This window comes from Leptonychotes weddellii, chromosome 6 (assembly GCF_054177405.1).
Source record: "Leptonychotes weddellii isolate Sample4059 chromosome 6, ASM5417740v2, whole genome shotgun sequence".
NCBI classification, from domain to species: domain Eukaryota; kingdom Metazoa; phylum Chordata; class Mammalia; order Carnivora; family Phocidae; genus Leptonychotes; species Leptonychotes weddellii.
Window position 1 is genome coordinate 105,380,193 of NC_138374.1, and position 18,087 is coordinate 105,398,279.

At 48.9% G+C, this 18,087-nt stretch overlaps 1 long non-coding RNA gene across 1 annotated transcript in view; it reads right to left on the reverse strand.

The window, feature by feature from the left end:
* Positions 1-6: 6 nt before the first annotated feature.
* Positions 7-18,087, reverse strand: part of LOC145722311 (uncharacterized) — a 26,964-nt gene continuing 8,883 nt past the window's right edge. Inside the window, exons 2-3 of the long non-coding RNA XR_014146474.1 lie at positions 13,996-14,090; positions 7-207 (exon numbers count right to left, since the gene is read on the reverse strand). This is a non-coding gene — a long non-coding RNA (uncharacterized LOC145722311). The remainder of the gene's footprint in view (positions 208-13,995; positions 14,091-18,087) is intronic.

Here is an 18,087-nt window from a genome sequence, read left to right on the forward strand (position 1 = left end):
ATGCAGTGCTGGCAGAAGCGGTGCCCACAGCCTGTCTGGTGGGGGTTGTGCAGCACGGAGCGGCAGAAGGCACATTTGTAGCGCTCCTCTAACTGCTCCACAAACTGGAACTCCGTGTTGGGCTCAAAGTCCAAGGAAATGGAGTTGCCGGAATTCTGGCGGATGAAACCACACGGGATACCTCCTTGCTCCTCAGAATAAGCCATTCTGGGGGAGTCAGGAGAAGAGAAGGAAAATTGAGTGTGCAGAGACCAAAACAATTGTTTCCGAATTAGCGCACATCATCCACACGGTCATTCTGTTATGACTCGGTAACAACAGTAACAACCTCCAGCCACTGGAGGGCTCCCGCACAGGGGAGATGTCTTCACGGTGCTCAAGCAGGAGCCTGGACCAGAAGACTTCTAGCAAGATTTTAGGAGACTTCAGACCTTTGCCCACCAGCCTCTTACAGGATGCTAAATTATCCTGTTAGTTTGGCCATGCACTTGGACCAAATACAACCAGGGTGTTAACTACATTCTAAGCTGACTCTTCCACTCGGTTGAGAGAACGGAAACAAACGTTTTGTTAACATTTTTCAGAAGAACCTTGTATACCAATGCATTTCTTGCAATATATATAGATACATCACCACCACCAAGCCACATCATTTCTCACCTGAACTAAATAAGCATATTAACTGCCGCTCCCACCCCCAGGAAGGGTTCTCTCTCCCCCACCCTCCCTTTGTAGCTTCAGCACCTCCCCAGTCTGCTGAAAAACTCCCATTCATTCCCCAGGATGCAGGTCAATTAGTAAGTCCCTACAATCCATTCTCCTACAATCCATTCTCCATACTACAGCCAGGGTAACATTTTCAAAATGCAAGTGTGACTGAAGGTTACCTCCTCTCATTGTTCAGTGGCTTGCCAGGCTCTTACGGGAAAGTCCACAATGCTAAGAGAGCTACAAGACTGCACCCTCTCCACCCAGCAGCATCCTGGACCTCTCCTCCCCTTGCTTTCTGCACTTGAGCCATACAGGCTTTCTTTTCATTCTTCTGTCTCCTGCCACAGGGCCTTTGAATAAGCTATTGCCTCTACCTAGAATGCCTCCCCTATGCCTTCCAGTCTTCTTTGCTTCACATTCATGATTCAGATTTCAAGTGTCATAGCCTCAGGTAAGCTTTCTGTACACTTCCCTTCCTCCGCCCCCGCTGAACAGCAGAACAGCCACTCATGTTATGAAGCATGCATGGCCTCCAGGGAGTGGCTGAGGGATAATGGTAAGTGGGCGGCGCGTGGCGGGGGGTGGGTGGGGGTGGGTGGAGTGGTCTTTCACTATATAATCCTTTTGAATTTTTCAACATGAACATAGTACCTGTTCAAAAATAAACAAATACACAAAAACAAAAACTAAACATCCACTGTTGTATCTATCATAGAACCGGGTTCTGAAATTCAGAGCAACACTTGATTTTTTAAATTAGACATGCGTAGCGGCCCTCTTGGCGCAGTGGGCAGTGCGTCAGTCTCATAAATTAGACATGCGTTTGTGTGAGTATTTGATTTACATCTGTGTGCTTCAATGACACAGAGATCCCATCTGGTCTTACTCAATGTTGCGTCTCCAGCCCTCAGCACCGAGCCAGGCATGGAGAGCAAATCAACTATTTGCTGAATTAACATGCTTGAATGGACTCTTTGACTAACCTGCAACAGGACGGCTCTAACTAGTGTTGCCCGCTAACACAGTGATCCTTTAACTTTTTATGAGGAAGGACTTTCCCCATCTTTGAAATCTGATAAAAAGTCTAGACCTTCTCCCCATAAAAGAGCACAGACACCTGATCTCTGGACCTCTGCAGACCCTCTGAACCCACTGGTTTCCCCAGGTTAACAACAGCCCTGCCTCCCCAGTAAGAATGCTGTTACTTTGGGCACAGGGCCTGGACTGGTGCTTTCAGAGTGTCTGGCAAGTGGCTAAAGGATGGGAGGCAATCAAGGGTGGTCCCTGGGAGTGATATCCTTCCACGTGGTTAGGGAACAGGAAGGCTTGGCCTTCAGGCTTGCTTGCTTTGGCTTGCTCTTGGGATCCCTCAAGAATCTCCTGCAGCTGATGAGTTCAACTGGGCCTGAGAGCAGCTGGGTGGCCTGACAGTGCAGGTGGGAGATGGGCGCCATCCGGCACCCGGGCCCGCTCTAGTCAGCTGCTGGCCTCACCCAGTGCAGGAGTGGTCTGAGTCTGGGGTGTGGCCTGCAAGAATGGAGCAGAGAAAGCAACTGGCCTCTTTCAGCAAATAAAGCTTTCTCTCTGGAGGAGACCCACACAACAGGGTTTTTGGGGGTTTTTTTTGTTTTTTTTTAATCCTGGAGTTTGAGACCAAAGCCCCACCTTTCCCACTCTGCATATGTTTCCTGCAGAACTTCAAAGGGGGTAGGTGAACAGTACAAGATGTGATTGTTGCCCTTTTAACCTGGTTTATTCTTGAGAGTTAACACATCTTAATTGCAGAGATCAAGAGGCACAGCACTTGGTTCACCTGCACAATCCTAATACCCAAGACTCACCTTTCGCTTAGAGAAATGGAAACACCAATTCCAAACCTCCCTCATCTGCCCTGCGTTCTCTGGTCCCAAGGGAAGACAACAATTCATGTCCTACACCCCTCTAGGGTTCTTTCTGAGACCAGGCTCCTGTCTCTGTCACACAGCATCTAAATTTGGACTCTCAGAGATGTGCCCTAACACAACAAGCTTGCTCAGCTCCTAAAACAGGGCAATAAGATGTTCAAAACTCAGTTTGGGTTCCCTTCCACTACATTCTATCCTCTTTCCAAACAAAAGAATTTAATACACTCATCTGTGTGCCCATCTTTCTCTACAACAGCAGTTCTCAAACTTTTTGGTCTCAGGACCCTCCCTCCCACCCTTTAGACTCTGAGGACCCAAAGACCCTAAACACCCAACACAATATTGAAGGAGTAGAACAAAATTGGAGGGGGCGCCTGGGTGGCTCAGTCGTTAAGTGTCTGCCTTCAGCTCAGGTCATGATCCCAGAGTCCTGGGATCGAGCCCCTCATCGGGCTCCCTGCTCGGCGGGAAGCCTGCTTCTCCCTCTCCCTCAACCCCTGCTTGTGTGCCCTCTCTCACTGTGTCTCTCTCTGTCAAATAAATAAAATCTTTAAAAAAAAAAAAAGAACAAAATTGGAGGATTGACACAACCCCGCTTCAAGACTTCCTGTGAAGCTATAATAATCAAGATAGTTGTGAAGCAGTGAAAGAAGAGACAGACAGATAAATGGAACAGAATAGAGAACCCAAAAACAGACCCACATAAATACCGTCGACTGATCTTTGATAAAGAAGCAAAGGCAATACAATGGAGCAAAAACAGTTTTTCACGAGTGGTGCCGGAACAACTGGACATCCACATGCAAAAAAAAAAAAAAAAAAGGTGAATCTAGACGTAGACTTTCCACCCTTCACAAAGACTAACTCAAAATCATAGACCTAAATGTAAAGCGCAAAGCTATTAAACTCCCAGAAGACAACATGGGAGAAAATCTAGATGATCTGGGGTATGGCAATGACTTTCTAGAGACAACACCAAAGGCACAAACCATGAAAGAAAGAATTTGTAAACTGGACTTCATTAAAATTGCTGCTCTGCGAAAGACATTGTCAAGAGAATGGGAAGACAAGCCACAGACTGGGGGAAAATAGTTTCAAAAGACACATCTGAAAAAGGACTGTTGTCCAAAATATACCTCACCAGAGAAGATAGGGAGATGGCAAATAAGCAAATGAAAAGGTGTTCCACATCATATGTTGTCAGGAAAATATAAATAAAATGAGATACCACTATTCACCTACTAGAATGGCCCAAAACCCCACCCCTGACGATCCCAAATATGGGTGAGGATGTGGAGGGACAGGAACCCTCACTCACTGTGGGTGGGAATGGGACACTTGGGAAGACTGCCTGGCAGTTTCTTACTAAACATGTCTTACCATCCAAGAATCCCTCCTTGGTATTTACCCATGGCAGGTGGAAACCTATGTCCACATAAAACCCTGCACATGTATGTTTATAGGAGCTTTATTCATAACTGCCAAAACTTAGAAGCAATCGAGATGTCCAACAGTAGGTGAATGGATAAACTGTGGTACATCCAGACAATGGAATATTCTTCAGCATTACTAAGAAATGAGCTATCGAGCCATGAAAAGATGTGGAGGAATCTTAAATGCATATTACTTAGTGAAAGAAGCCAATCTGAAGAGCCTGCATAGTCTACAGTTCCAACTATAGGACATTCTGGAAAAGGCAAAATTATGGAGACAGTAAAAAGATCGGTGGTTGCCAGGAGTTAGGATGGAGGTAGGGAAAGATGAATAAGAGGTGCAGAGAGGATTTTTAGGGCAGTGAAAACACTTGGTATGATACAATAACAGTAGATACATGTCATTATACATTTGTCCTAAAACAACACCTTATCTGCCTAAAGACAGATCTTCCAAAGGGAACTCAATTATTATAAACCACCTCTCCAAGAGTCTCATCAACCAGGAAAGAGTGGCTCATTACAGGAGAAGAAACTAGGTGATACCCAGACAAACTTGGTCATAAACTATCACATATCCCACCTAATCTTCTAAGGGTCCATTTATCTCTCCTAAAAATCATTCGCTCTCCCCTAAGAGGCCTACTTCCCCCTCCCCTTTCCCTTTTAGGATGATATTCAAGCCTGAATCTCAAGCCACCTGAGAGAGCTACTCATTTTTCCCTGGGTATCTCCCACGCATATATGAGTTATAGATGTTAATAAACTTCTGCCTGTTTTTCTCTTGCTAATCTGTCTTTTATCACAGACGTCTCAGCTAAGACCTCAGAAGAGTAGAGGGGAAGGTATTTTTCCTCCCTCACACAACGTAGGTTCATCAACTGTGACAGATGTACCTCTCTGGTGGGGAATGTTGATGGTGGGGGAGGCTGTGCAGGGGACAGGGGGTCTGTGAGAAGTCTCTGTACCTTCTGCTCAACTTTGCTGTGCATCCAAAACCACTCTAAAAAATAAAGTCTCAAAAAAACTGAGGACCCCCTGAGTTGTTTATGTGGGTTATAGCTATTAATATTTACCAATTTGAGATAACACTGAGGAGTTTAGGGGTGCCTGGCTGGCACAGTTGGTTAAACGTCCGACTCTCGGGCACCTGGGTGGCACAATTGGTTAAGCATCTGCCTTCAGCTTGGTTCATGATCCCAGGGTCCTGGGCTCAAGTTCTGCATCAGGCTCCCTGCTCAGCAGGCAGCCTGCTTCTTCTCCCTCTCCTCCCCACTCGTGTTCTCTCTCGCTATCTCTGTCTCTCTCAAATGAACAAACAAAAATCTTTAAACATTTTTTAAAAAATTAAAAAAAATAAAAAACGTCCAACTCTTGGTTTTGGTTTAGGTCATGATCTCAGGGTTGTGAGATCGAGCCCTGTGTTGGGCTCTGCGCTCAGCAGAGAGTCTACTTGGGATTCTCTCTCCCTCTGCTCCTCCCACTTGTGCTCTCTCTCTCTCAAATAAATAGATCTTTTTAAAAAAAATTGAGTTTAAAAAATACATTTCTTTATTAATTTACTTTAAGATAATAATAAGCCAACTATATGGTAACATAAATAGCATTTTTGTGAAAAATAGCCATTTTCCAAACCGAAAAAATGAGTGAGAAGGCACTGTTTTACATTTTTGCACATCTGTTTGGGTTTAACAGAAGACGGCTGGGTTCTCCTATGTGATACTCTTGCATTCGGGGTGTTACAGTATCACGCCTCCTGTGGCTTTCAGAAAGCACCACTGTATGCTCAGGAAAGGAGAGTAAAAATGGCAAACGATATCTTAGTAGTAGTATGAAAATAGTCTTGCCCATGCAGATCCCCTGAAAGGGCTTCAGGGAGGCCAACGTGTACAATTTGCCAATTTCTGTGCCTGAACATACCTGAACTAAATAAGAGCCTATCAACTGCTCTCCTGGAAAGAGTTTCTCCAGCACCCCTGGGGCTCATGAAGCACACTCTGGGAACCACTGTCCTATCAGGCTGCTGGGCAGGACCGGGCCTTGTCAGTCTTTGTGCTGGTGGAGCCCAGCATGCATGTGACCCTCACGGTCTCCTTGCTCCTGCTGCATGGCCCGCAGAGGCCTGAGGACCCAATGCCCCTCCCTCCCTGCTCCTCCCTTTGTGTCTAGCCCAGCTGTAGGCAGCATGCACGAGTCACCTACTGACCTTGTTCACTCTCATCTGTGGTCTTGCCCAGTATTCGTTTTTACGAAATTGAGTTTTTATTTCATTAGATATATATATTTTTTTAAATAAGCACTTATGTTCTGCTACACAATATGCACTTTCAATGCTTCAGGACAGTGTTCTTGTATATAAACGAACCGTGATAGCTCCCAGGGCAGGGTCTGGCTCCTTCCTCTGAAGTTTCTTCAGGCCCATGACCGGCCCCTAAAATGGAATCAATTCAGTGTGTTCACGGACATGAGAGAGTCCCAATAATATGACCATAAAGGCTGCTATTTCTTTATCTAATAAACATATTTCTCTAATTAATTGAACATTTCCAGCTAGTACTGTCATTCCCAGGCAGCTATTTCGTGGGAATAAATAAGAGTTCCATTTTAGGGGCACCTGGGTGGCTCAGTCGTTAAGCGTCTGCCTTCGGCTCAGGTCGTGATCCCAGGGTCCTGGGATCGAGCCCCGCATCGGGCTCCCTGCTCCGCGGGAAGCCTGCTTCTCCCTCTCCCACTCCCTCTGCTTGTGTTCCCTCTCTCGCTGTCTCTCTCTCTCTTTCTGTCAAATAAATAAATAAATAATCTTCAAAAAAAAAAAAAGAGTTCCATTTTATTAAAATCTTTCCCCTTTGGGTATAATAGCTTATGTAACAGAAAGAGTAAAAAGAGTTCAGTTCTTGCAAATAAGAAAAGAAAGGTATTGAAATTACTGTCAGAGCCTGGATATCTCCCTACTGCAGTGAACGGGGCCTTATTCCTGCCTGGCAGGAATTGATGGCACGCACAGTGTGGTCCTCCTGCTGAAAAGTTATTGACTCAAACCTAAAAGGACAAAGAAAATCATATACAATATGCTCCCCATGGACTCTTACTGAGTTTCTTATAAACATCATTTTTTAGCTTCATAAACTGCTGCCTCTTTTCGTTGAGAATTTTCTAGGCATTCCAAAGGACATCTGTGGATGTCAGGATTTAAGTTCTTTACTTACAAATTTCTTCTGATTCATTTTTGGGGAACACATAATGAACAGTCTAACATTCTGAAGCAACAAGAGTTTAGGTTTTAGTTACCATAAAAAACACACATCTAGCAGAATTCAGTCTCAGGTTTAAAAAAGAAAGGCAGATCCTTGTCTGTCTGTCCATACTCCTTCCATAGGATCCCAAACATCTTGTTTAGATTAATGAAGGTTTGGAAAACTTGGGAATGTTTTTATAAATCATTTTATACTTTGTGGGTTGGTTTTCTTTTTTAAAGATTTATTTATTCTGAGAGAGAGAAAGAGCGTGAGAGCGGGATTGGGGGGGCAGCAGAAGGAGAGAGAGAATCTCAAGCAGACTCCCTGCAGAGTGAGGAGCCCAGCCCTACAACCCTGAGATCACGACCCGAGCCGAAAACCAAGAGTCAAAGGCTCAACTGACTGAGCCATCCAGGCGCCCCAATCATTTTATACTTTCTAAGACGTAAATCCAGGAACTATGCCTACAGAGCTTTCAAGATCTGGTTCTTGGGAGTTACTAGTTACTACAGATGAAATTCCAGAGTGAAAATGGCACAGGGCTGGAGACCTGGGCTCCATCCCTGCCCTGCCACTCACCAGCTATGCAACCTTGAACAAGACACCCCCCACAGCTCCCTCGTTTGTCCATCCCCGCATGGACTCAGCAGGCACATGTCCTGGATTGGATCCAAGAGTGCAGAGATCTGTGATATTACATCTGTTGTGGAGGGTCTCCAGGGCAAGTAGAGGCAACCAGACACAAGAATGATGCATTATAATGCCCTGGTGGCAAGTACCACAAAAAAACTGTCTGAGCCCAGGTGAGGAGTAGCTAACGCTTTCTGAGGTGTCTGTTGATTTCACAGAGAAGAAAACATCTCAGCTGGTCATGAAGAAGGTATCCCTTCTCCTTTCTAGGTGAAGGAGATATAAGAATTTTGCAGAGGATATCATAAAAATTCTGGGATGGTTAATAATTAACTATAGCTCAAGTGGAATGAAGGGAACACACCAGTCATTTGCCTGTTTGTTCTCAGAGCCACTCTCTGCTCTCCTGCCCTGATCTGCATCGCGAGGTGGGGTGAGGCTGACCCCCCACAAACTCTTGTTTTCTGGGCTCCCTGTCTTCTGGCTAGGTTCAGCCAATAAGAGACACTGGCAAGGGACTGAAGGGTGGGAGGAAGGGAGAAGCCAGAGTATTTCTCTCCCATCCCTTGGTGCTGGGCAGCATCCCCACGGTGATTGGGTCTCCTCCCTGGCTTTTGTCACCACCAGATGGTCCCTGTCTCTGTGGACTAGCTCCCGCTAGGCCGGCCAAGAATGGTCCCCAGCTCCTAAGCTCTAGAGGGGGTGGGAAGCCTCCCGCCAGAACTCATCTCTGAGTTGTCTCACCCTGAGTCTTCTGTTTGGCTTCCCAGCTTTGCCATCACCTGCGTAAGCTGATTCCTGTGTAACTAAATAAATTCTGTCAGAAACCACTAAAAAGGTCTCTGGGAGTGTGGAGACAGAGGGGAGGAGCATCGCGCGAAGAGCCCTGAATGAATGCCACAGGCAGGAATTCCAAATTTTACCTCGAGGTTTCGAAAATTTTAGGGATGCTAAACATATAGGACAGGCCTAAGCACGGAGTTTAGGGAAGAGGCTGATACAACAGACATGGACGACAATGGCCTGATCTAAGGCAGAGGAAGAGAAAAGCCATGTTTTTGAGGCATTTCTGAGGTAAAACGCAAGGATTTAGAAATGGGTTCAGTGGAAGGGCTGAAAGAGAGGACAGTGGAGGATGAATCCCAGGTTCGTTTGGAAGACTGACTAACTGATGGCACCAATAGGAGAGGATGAAGGAGAGAAGGAGAGAAGCAAGGATGTGGGTAGGGGACTTTTCGAGGTTGGGGTCCCTTAGGGACAATCTTAAGGGAGTAGAGGTGAGTGAGACAAGCTGACATCCAACATCTCTTCCAGAATAAATGATATGATTTCTAGGAATGGCCACATTTCCTGTGCGGAATCAATAATTGTTTTAAAATTGCCCAAGGCATTAAAAAATTTTTTTTTACTTTACAAATAATTCAGTTGTCATTTTAGTGATGGCATTTGACGTAATAGGTTTAGATCTATGTCAGGAAAATAAGATCTGGAGACAGAAGACATCCCAGAGGGATAGCAATGGGAAAATTCCTTGAAGCCAATACTGAAGTCTGCCCTTCCCACTCACACCTGGGGCTACAGAGCAGCCCTGTTTACTCCTTACTTGGGATTTAACAGGTGCTGCTTCCCCCAAAGTAACCGCCATTCAGCCTTGTGTGACCCTCCACCCCTTACTAGGTCCGAGATCCCTCCTGCTAGTGACTTCTAGGATCCAGGGGCTGTTGGTAAGTGTACAGAGGTGTCTGGGAGGGGTTTGAGAGGCTTACAGTCTTGCCCCAAGGCTACTTTGTAAGGAAGGGTCCTGAGAGCTGCAGAGTCAAGAGAGGCTGCTTTCTCTGACAGGTGGGACTGACAGGGCTGGATGACAAGGAGGGGGCACAAAGGCTGGCCAGGAGCCCCAGGATGGTCCTTGAGCTGTGGGCAATGGAGGGGCAACCCCACACTGGCCAATGAAAGCTACCAATCCCAGGATGGGCTTCTAGAAGGCAAACTGCCTGTTTCTCAGCTCCGCTGAGGCCTTGACAGAAGCATAAGAAGCCAACTCCATGACTGACGCTCGCATTTGGCAACAGGGGGCAGGTACAAGTATGTTCTTCCCCAGACCCACCCGAGAGCCAACAAAGGGTCCTGGGCTGAAATTAAAGGAGGAGAGATGTGCTTAGTGATGAGGAAAAGTTAAAATGTCAAATCCCAAGATGCGATGACCCAAGGAGACTCTGGGATCTGTTCTCTGGCTCAGAGAGCCCGGTGCCCATCTGCTAGAAGGACAGGCAGTTCCTGCTCTCGGTCACCTGGCCCTTGAGTTCTAAGATTCTGCTCTTCCAGGAAGAACAGTTACTACCAGGAAAGTGAAAAAAAAAAAAAAAAAAGAAGAAGAAGAGGAGGAGGAGACAGCAGAAGAGGAAGAAGACACTTTATTTAGTATGTTATCCGCATGGCATGAGGGAGAAGTGAGATGCATTTAAAGTGGTTACCAAAGCCTCGGTCTTCAATGGCCCAGAAAGATCTTTCCTTGGACGACGAAACCCCCCAAGACAACTGCTAGGCCTCTGCTCCAAACCTTGACCTTCTCTTCCTCTCTACCACTTCCACAGCTTTTAACACAACAATATGACTACTATGAGAACTCTGGGAGAAACTGGTTTTATTTTCATTAACCTTTAGCCATGTAGGTTAGACAAAGAGGAAGGGCCTTGGAGAAACGCAGAAGTAATGACGCCATTTTCCATCAGGCGTAACGTGGGAGGGAGACCATGCACAGGCCAGGTGACCCCACGACAGCCAGATAATATGTGACAACAGCCTACCGACGACCCACTGCCTATCCACGGGATGGGTGGCTTTGGTGTTGCAGAGGCAGAGGTAAGGGTGTATTTTCTTTTTCTTTTCTTTTCCTTATACTTTCCCAGGAGAAGGTTTTCTTGGATACAGGATGAATGATGTGGGTAAGATTTTAATTCCTTTGAAGACAACTGTGATTTCTCTCCAAGCTGTCAGGAAGCCCCTGGTTCCCCATTTTCCTGGGAGTGCAGAAAAGCACTGCTGGTGAAGAGAAGGGGGTTCCAGGGCTGAAGAGCATCCCCGCACCCCTCCTGGGGTGCCCACCCCCATGTGCCCTCAACATCAATCTCACCTATGGGGAAGTCTCAGAGCCCATCTCGAGTCCACCTGGCTCCAAGTGATGCTATTAGATTGGCTCTCAGAACTTAAGACCAAGAGAAAAAAAATAGAACACTACTGATCTTCCCACACAAAAGCTTCTTCTTTGGGAAGCTTTGACTCCAGTCTCTCGGCCATTAGACTCAGCTCCAACCCTTTCCCAGTCTTCCCTGCTGTGTGGGGTCAGCTCCTTGGCGAGCTCCTCAGGGAGGGGCTGTCCTCATTGGTCTCCAGATCCTCAGAGCCAGCACCATGCCTGGCCCAGAGCACTCACTCAATGTTCGCCTAATAGAGGAACTCTAGGATTAATGTGAGGCCTTCTTGAAAGGGGGCTGTTGGAAGGAGGGCCACGAAGACAACCTAGGGCAAATCTGAATGAGGCAGACAGACAGCAAGGAGACGATATGAAAAGATGTGAATGGAACCTAAGGGCTGGAATTGGATATGGGTCAGGATTACACTCAGTGAGGCTATGTCTAGGCTCAGAGCCAGCTAATTTACATGCACAGTCTCATTTTAATCCTGACAGCAACCCAATAACGGATACATCATTAGCATCCCCAGTTTGTTGAATGAGGAAACTTGGAGATTTCTCATAGCCAGGAAACAGTGGAGGCCCTCAGGGGATAAGGAGGTGCTGGGGTTCCTCTCTGCTTCTCCAAAGCCTGCCAAGAGGCAGTGTGGGATGCTGGCCACCGCTCTGGACTCTGGAGTCAACCTGCCTGGGCACAGATCCTGATTCTATTCCTGAATAGCTGTATGATCTCAGGCAAGTTACTTAGTCTCTATGCTTCTCAGTTTCTTCATCTATAAAACAGTGATAATGATAATAGTAGTTACCTCAGAGAATCTTTGAAGATTAAATAAGTTAATACCATACATCAAGGGTCAGCCAGCCCACCACTTGTTTTTGTAAATAAAATTTTATCAAAACACAGCCATGTTCATTTGTTTACATATCATCTATGGTTGGCTGGTTGTTATTGTTGTTTTTGCTACCACAGCTGAGTTGAACAGTTGTGCTTCAGATCATATGGCCCAAAGCCTAAAATATTTACTATCTGGTTCTTTACAGAAGAAGTCTGCTGACCCCAGTATGCATGAAGAGCTTATAATGGTGGTACACAGGAATTGCTAGGAGGGCTATGATTCTGATTCTGATTAAGCATTTGCCTCAGAGCCCCTCCATCAATGTCCCCCACTCTGAGGATAACCTGACTGTCTGACATGTGGGGCACTCTATCAGGCTCCGGGCGCCAGGGAAGAACAAGAGAGACAGGGTCCAAGCCTCCCCCTGTGGGGCTTACAACCTAATGGAGGAGACAAGGGAGTAGCAACAAAGGAGGCAGTTACAAACTGTGATAAGTCGTCTGAAGGAAATAAACAGGATGTTGAAATAAGAAACAGAAGCAGCCACTGTAGACAGGAAGGCCTCATGGAGGAGGTGATACTTGAACAGCCAGGGAAGGATGTGAGGAGCAGCAGGACGGACACAGCAGGCAGAGGGGCAGCAAGGCTAACGCTCGGTTCTGGGAAAGGCCTTGCTGTGTTTGAGAAGCAGAAAGGAGGCCCGTGTTGCCTAATGTCAGGGACAAGGGGAAGAACAGCAGGACCCGGGGAAGGAGCCAGGTCACATGGGCCTGGGCGCCCACAGGAAGGAGTCCGGGTCTGTTCTAAGAACAAAGCAACGGGAAGCAGCATGAGTATTTTAAGGAACTAATGGCAGTGTCTGCTTTGGAGCCTGCAAAGACCACTCCGGATGCCGCACGGACAAGGGGCTGTGAGGGCCGGGGGCGGGGGGAGAGCAGTCAGGAGGCTGATGGAGTGCAGACACTGCAGCAGTCGGGGAGAGAGCGCAGACCTGGACCATGGTGGTGACAGGGAAATGGGGCAGTCCAGTGACTGAATATGAGGCTGGGAGGCAGGGAGGATGGGAGGCTGACGCCAGGACTGGGCCTCAACACCTGGGTGGAGGTGGTGCTGTTCCCTGACATGGGGAAGAATGAAGGCAAAGGGAGGGAAGTCAGGAGGCACTTGCGACCATAGGGAGAAAGCGTGGTCTCTTTTCCTGAAGACACCCCTTCATGCAGGAGACAATGACCTCGGGCTCCCACCCCCACCCCAGTGCAACTTGCCTAAATATTCCCCTTTCCTTCCTATGTTCTTTTCATGCTTGTGTGTGTTCCCTCACTCACCGGTTTGCTGTGCATGCACTTTGCTTTTTCTGCATCCCTATATTCCTACCCCCCATCCCCCTGTCCGGGCCCAGAAGTGATAGTGATGAGTGGCAGTTCTGATCACAGAGTTGAGTCCTGAGAGCCCACCCACTGTGCCCTCCCCTACAGTCAGCACCCCCATTAAGGCTCGAGTCACACCACACCCCTGTGGGTGGGCACGGCACCTCGCCGACTCATCTTCACACCTATGCATTAAGTTGGACCTACTTCCATGATTTCCCCAGATACCAGCCCCTCCCCAAGACAAGGCGCTGCTCCCCCTTATCGGGGACCCTTCGCTAAGCTAACCACTCTTCCTCTAACCAGAGCCGCCTTTCTCATTTCTCTGTCTCCTCCTCCAAACACATTCTCCTCCTCACTTCACCCAATGCATTATTCTGAATTCATGGTTACACTTTACTATCTTCCACTAAAGGTTCACTCATTCAATCACTTTTTGTAAATCACTCCTTTGCTGAGGACCTACCACACGCAGACACTGATGGGGAAACAACAATGCAGCACGGTGGGCCCGGATTCCTCACACCCCCACCCGCACCCCCACCCCCATCCCGTCACGGGCAGTGGGCAGTGGGCTCCGGCCCAGCAGCTCCCGCACCGGCCACTTCCCGCCCCCCCCACCCCGAGCAGGGCCTGCAGACCTGTGTCCCTCCTAGGACCCCATGGGCACCTCCCTGCAGCTTACCTGCTCTCCCAGTTCTCCGTACCCTGCCCCTGAACAAGCCGGGGGGCCCGAATCCTCTGGGTGTTGGATGGGTGAAGGGGGGTGGCCTAGGTAGTCTGGAAAAGCATATTATATTAGTTCGATGACCTAAACTGTAATCATACAATCAGACTCACCAGTCTGTCCTAAACTGTAGCCCTGTTGCCCTTTATGTGGCATTTGGCACTTCCTCCTTGAAACCCCCTGATCCCTTGGCCCTGGGGACACTGTGCTGTGTGGCCTTCTCCCATCCCTGACCACACTTCTGCGGGGCTCCCTGCGGGACTCCCCTGAGATTAGGTCAGCCTCTGTCCCTCATTCTTGCCAAACTCCCACCTCTCCTCACGGGAAAGGCCGCCACATCCCAACTGGACTTCTTTCCAAATGTGGGTGGGGGTCCCTACTTCCTCACGTCCTGGGGCGTCATCTGAGCCTTACGGTTTTCTCGCCCTCTCCCTTCCCAACCATCCTATCTTCTCACATACACGGGGAGAAGGAGAGTCCAGGCGCCCGGCCAGCAGAGCCATGTGGCAGTGTGGAGATGCAGCCAAGAGACAATGGCTGAGAGGTTGAGATCGGGCTTGGAATCAGAAGCCTTGCCCAGCCCCACCCTCCATGGCCCACGGGTGCTCTGGGGAAAGGGGAGAGCCCTGAGACCTCCCTACATAGGATACACAACAGACATGCCGAGGTGGATTCAGAAACCTTGGCTTGACCTTTTGGCAACTTTTAGCTGCTAAAGGCCAACATCATTCTAGCCGTGCCTCATCTCTCACACGAGCTCATGCACAGCTGCCTCTGGGCCAGGTCACATCTCCAAAGCTGTGTGACACACTGCCCACTGCCTCAGAGCCGGGAGAGGCTGGGGCTGGGGCAGGAGTCGATGTTCTGCAAGGGGCAGACGGAGCAATCCCGTCCTGACCAGCTCTGGCCCGGGCCCAGGGAGAAAGCGGATGGGACCAGGGGTGGCCCTCTCATCTCAGCTCTGTACTGGGGCAGTAACCTAGAAGCTTCCTGAGGTCTGCTACTCCAGGTGTACCCCAGATGCCCAGCGCACACATGGGTGGGCATCCTTGAGTCGTACTCACACAACCCTGGACGTCGGGTTCTTGGGATCAGGACAGCAGAAGAGGGAGAGAAGGAAGGGAGCCCGGGGTGGGGCGGGGGGGCAAGAGGAAGAGAAAGAATTTGAAAGAATGACTTTCCCCCCAACAACTGAGCCAGTCAACTCTACAAGGGCTTAAGGGATCAGCGAGCCAAGGATATCACAGCTTTTAAAAAACAGTGACACTCATCAAACCAAATCTCATGCAGAAACATCAGTAAATAAAAAAGTGTACAGAGGAACTGTTTTGGGGGAAACAAGGCCTGTTTGGGTTTCCTGTGATCTCTACCCCTCTGGCAACTTTTTTGGGTCATCTTAGGGGTTCCACGGTTTGCTCTCTCAAGATAATCATTCTAACACTACCACTCACACACACTAGTCCTTAGCAGTTTGTAGGCTTACACACGGCATCACACGCAGTCCTCACACCAACCCTGTGGCAATATTGCCATCGTCACCCTTCTGATGGAGGACGTACTCGGGGCCCGAGCTGTCAAGCAACTTGCTGCAGATCGCACAGCTAACACGTGGCGGAGCAGAACAGCACTCTAGGCTTCCTGACTCCAAGTCCAGTGCTTTTTGCTCTGTGTCATGGCTACAGGGAAATGCACCACATTTCACCCGACACCTAGACGGAGGTCTGGGTGAGAAGCAGCACAGCCTAGAGACCAGCTCTGGAATCAGACCGCAGGGTTCACGTCCTTCTGCCATCCACTTACCTGGGTCATCTCTTCCTCATCTAGAAAATAGGACAATAATAGTACCTGCCTCTAAGGCTTGGGGTTAGGATTAAATGTGTTCGTTCATGTAAATTACCAGCACACAGTGCCTGATGTATAAATAAGCACTTAATATCCACGCATGTCCATCCTTCACTCCTAGTCAGCATTTATTCAGTGCCTGCTGTGTGCAGAGGCCCGTGCCTCATTCTGCAGTGGGGGAGGGCCCCAAGTTACCAGACAGTTCCCATCCCCCAGACAGCTGAGTCCAGGTGGGGACCATGCCTACATATGAAGTACAACAACCAAATGCCCTAAGAGTGTGCCCTAGAGCATGATAAAGATGCTGGCTTGGACACCTTCCCCCAGAGAAACAGACCTCTGTTTGGGGAGCCTACGTGTAGCAATATCTTAGCCTACCCTATAACGTACTTCCGAATTGGGATCTCTCAGTAGTAGCTAGAAGTCTGTTTGTTAAGCAAGCTTCTGGGCTAGATTCCATAGTGGATTACCACGTGAGACACACAGACCTGGACCATTGGGCCAGCTCCTAGACCATTCCTCTTCCTCCCCACTAGCCGCTCCTCATTGCCCCATCGCTCAGAGGACCCAGGCTGGTGCTGGACCTTTCTCTTCTCTCCAGACTCATTTTCCTTGTGAGCTCATCTTGGCTCCTGCCAGAGGCCATCCGAGGCTGACAGCACCCCAATTTCTATCCTCAATCTGGACCTCTCCTCATTCCAAGTGCCTGGTCCACACCTCCCTGTTCGTTCACCAGACACCTCGGTAGTAACACAGCCAACCCCACCCAACCTGCTCCTCCCACGGCCTTCCTCCACCTCAGGAAAATGGCGCCACCAATCACCCTACCGCTTGGGCCAAAACTTTGGAGTCACCCTTGGCTCTTCTCACTCTGCACCCCACAACACAGATCCTCCCAGATCTTCTTTCAAACATCTCAAACTGCTGCTCCCTACTTTCAGCACAGCTACTCTGCTCTAAGTCAGCATCCTCTCCCACTGGAAACAGCATTAATCTCTTAGCGGGCCTCCTGCCTCTGCCCTTCCCCATAGAGCTCAGTCACACCCCAGAAGCCAGAGCCATCTGTTCAAAAACAGAAGTCAGATATTCCACTCCTCAGCTCCAGTGGCCCCATCTCTCAGGGTTATAGCCAGTGTTCTTCGTGTCCTGCACCATCTGGCCTCTCCTCGTTTTCTAGCACTCTCCTCCTGTGCACACATTCCAGCCACACTGGCCTCGCTCCTTCTTAACCAGTGCGAGAGCCTTTCCTTGCTGCCTGTCCCCCTGATGCCAGAATGGCTTGTTCCCACACTTCAGGTATCCGCTCAAACGCTACCTCACAAGGGAGGCCTTCACCAACTGCCCCATGTGGAAACACCACCTCCCTGATGCCACACCCCCTCCCCTGAGGCATTTTTCTCCAAAGCGCTCACCACCGTCAGGCACGGTATAGGTTTCCTTCTTTACCCCCGAACTTCCCCAGCCAGAAAACAAGCTCCTCGGGGGCAGAGGGGTTTCTTTTGTTTACCGAGGCCCTGACGCTGGACAGTGCATGTGTTGGGAAACCATAGATACTGACGAGAGTAGCTGATACTGAACGGTTCCCTTACCAAAAGCTTCATTTCCTGCCCATCCTGTCGCCCAGTGCCTAAACCTTCTCATCTCAACCCTTTCTAGGTCCTGAGATGCCACCAGTTCCAGCTAGACGGGGCAAAGCTGGCTAATAACGCTGGCTGACTTGGGGAGGAAGAGTCAGGGTCAGGAGGGGAGGGTCCAGCCAGATGGGGCTGGAAAAGCTGAGTTTGAGCCCCACTCCTTACCCCTATGAAAGTGAACTAGCCCCTGGGGACGTGTCACAGGGGGAGCCAGGTACCGGGGAAGGAGAGGAAGATGCCGAGAAGGATTTTTAAAGGTAGACAGGCCAACTTTTCAGTCAATCAACATGTTTGGGGCCCTCACCCAGGTGCCTCACAAGATGCTAGAGAGCTGACACATTTGCCAGGGTTGCTTTTCTGGAGGCTTCATCACGCGGACAGGTAACAGAGTTTGAGGCCAGGTTTTCCTTTTCAGCTCATTCTCTTGTTTTCAGTATCTATTTCAAACCTTGACCACGCCCCGCCACACGCCCGGGGCCTGGCCCCCTCTCACCCAGAAACTTCACTTCCTACTGCACAGAAAAAAATAGAAGTCTTCAGACCAGAACGACCTCCACTTCCTGACATCAGTCCT